At 44.6% G+C, this 2670-nt stretch overlaps 1 pseudogene; it reads right to left on the bottom strand.

The window, feature by feature from the left end:
- Positions 1 to 414: 414 nt before the first annotated feature.
- Positions 415 to 2356, bottom strand: LOC148017845 (eukaryotic peptide chain release factor subunit 1-3 pseudogene; annotated as a pseudogene).
- Positions 2357 to 2670: the final 314 nt, after the last annotated feature.

Below are 2670 nucleotides of genomic sequence, written 5' to 3'. Positions count from 1 at the left end.
TTCTTGCTCACAGCTTCTATGGCTTTCCCTTCTTTCCTGTCTTTCTCTCTCTAAATCTAGTCTTTCTCTATCCTCGTCACTCTTCTTCTCTCTCTTCCTACAGTCTTTCTCTCTCTTCTACAATTTTCTCTCTCCTCTTTCTCTCTCCCTAGTTCTCTCTGAAAAGTGGTATCAGAGCTTAGTTTTTAGATCCTTCCTTTCTCACTCCTTTACATTTAGTTTCTTGTCAGTTTCAAGAAACCTTACTGTGCACAGGTACAGCATTGAAGACCACAGCAGTCAAGAAATACTAGACATAGCAACTTTCTTGGACTCCACACAAGCTATGCCAGGAGGTTTGATCAAATTTGAAGGTGTGGAGACAAAATGGCAGCTCGTTTTCCAACTTTGAGGACTTGGCGGTGAGAAGCATCGTCAGGTCCATCCTCCACTCCAAACTGTTGCGTGCCAGTCGCTGCGTTGCGGAACGGGTGTTGCCGCCGCTGAAGATGGTGTTGCAGACGAATTGGCTATGGTCACACCGGTTGTTGGAGGGATTGAGCTTGTAGGCGATGGGGGCCAGGGGCAGGACAGAGGCCTGTTGTCAGGAGTAGGGGGTATATGAACGGTATAATTCATCTGAGAGGTGACCTCCTCTGCCTGTTCATTGTGAGAAAGCTCATCAAAGGTCCTCATATCAAGTTGGTAGCACAGAATTCCACCAATTCCTCCAAAACCTCGGCAGAATTGAGAGCCTTCCTGTGACCTATTGGTTACAAACTCTAGAGTGCAGCCAAACCTCTTGTATTCATTAGCGAACCATTCCAGTACAGAGACCTTTTCCTATACCTCAAGCTCTGCACCGGAGGCAGGGTCCCTGAAGTGAGATTGGTTTGATTCTTGCTCTTTTGTTAGATGTTTTACCAGAATCTCTCTAGTTACAGCATTCTTAAGGGTGTATCGGTTGACATCAAGGTTCTCCCACACAATAAGCATCTCAACGGCTCCCACTTCTAGAGCTTTAAGAGTGTCCTCGATCCCAAATACATACTTCCCAGTGTCCTGACTAATCTCCTCAAAATACTTGCCAATAAGCCGTTTCTCCTGAATAAACTTTACATTGGCAAGAATTTCAGCAAAGAGCTCAATGGCTTGATTGAATCCATTCTCCCCTCTATATGAAACATCCTCAATTTTTAGAACCTTGGCCTGAAGCCGAGGATCAAACATATCAGACTGGCTCAACTCAGTCTTGAAATCTCTCGATCCGGCCAAGATTAATCCAGCAGTGTTAGGCTGACTAGTGGCTGGATTAATTAAAAAAACTTTGTGGCCAATTTAGCAGTTTTCCTTACATAGTTGTGCCTCTTCTTCCAAGGTGAAGGATCTACTCCAATTTCAGGTGTAGAATCAATAGCCTTCCACTGACAAAAGTCCTACTCTACCCCAACTAATGATGCCTCAGGTTACAGAAGGCTTTATACCCTTGATGAAGACTTGAAAAAAGAATGTTCCAAGGCTTTTTTTGGCTGTAAGCGTGTCCGCAGGATCATATTTCAATAATTTCTCCAAAAGATTTATAAGCTGACTTGCCGAATGATTAGCATGTTTCATGACAAGATTCTTCAACTGGGGGAGCCTGCGAACTTTCCAGATGCTCTCTCTCGATGAGGATCTACTCCAGTTTTTCAACATCTTTCAGTTCAACACAGCAGAGCTGCCCCTGCAAGGATGCTTGTCAATCTGACTTTGGTTGGTAGTATCGAGGGAATTCGACTTCTTGTTGAATGTGATGTATCTGTGTAAGATGTGATCAAGGCAGCACTTAAGGCTTTTGGCAAAGAAGGCAAGGCACTTATCAAAACTGAATCCAAGGAAACTGATTGGTAGCAAACCAGGCATTTCTTGGAAAAGCCTCTTTGGCGTCTTCATTGTGGAAGGCCCCTGAATCCAAGGAAGACATTGCTACATGCACAGAATTCTTCAAGAGTGAATCTCTTCATACAACGGTCACAGACTCTCCAGCGCCTTCTTCAATCTTAAAGGAGGGACGCACAAATATCCATCAAAGCTGGCTGAGAGCTAGCAACAAAATCTGATGGCCCCAGAAGTGATGTCCAATCATCTGTAGCAGATTTAAGCGAAGGTAGTACAGAGGCAATTGGCATGGCAGGCCATTGGTTGCACACCTAACCGGGTCGCTGGTAGCTGTGAGAACAAAGGGCAAAACTGGAGACCATGCAGACATTCCATCAGACTGCCTGCCTTGAAATCTATATGTACCCTCGGGAACCACATGCTGTTGGCAAAGTGGCTGAGTGACCACACCCCTCTGTCTACTATTGTGGCAGTTGTTGTGGTGTTTGTTGGGGAGCATACAGTTGGATTTTGGGCTCAACCGCTGCTATTGAGCTTAGGAGCAGGGCATTCAGAGATTTGTCCTTTGGTCTGCATGTGTTGAATCTCAGGGCAGGGTACAGTTGAATATGTCTGTTGGTCTTGATTTGAGGACTGTGTATTTTGGGAGTATGCATGTCAGATGAATGAAACCAAAATTTTAAGGCAAGGACAGGAACAACATATCTCTTCAACTTGACTGCAATTGTAGCTGAGATCAATAGCTCTAGCTTTAGGGAACACGGTTGGCTTCAAACACAGGCTAATATTGAAAAATTTGGAGTTTTAGCTGAT

This window comes from Lygodium microphyllum, chromosome 21 (assembly GCF_053477565.2).
Source record: "Lygodium microphyllum isolate KBCC chromosome 21, Lygodium_microphyllum_v1.1.10, whole genome shotgun sequence".
Lineage (NCBI taxonomy): Eukaryota > Viridiplantae > Streptophyta > Polypodiopsida > Schizaeales > Lygodiaceae > Lygodium > Lygodium microphyllum.
Note: the sequence above shows the minus strand (reverse complement) of the source record. Positions and strands in the feature narration are given on the sequence as shown.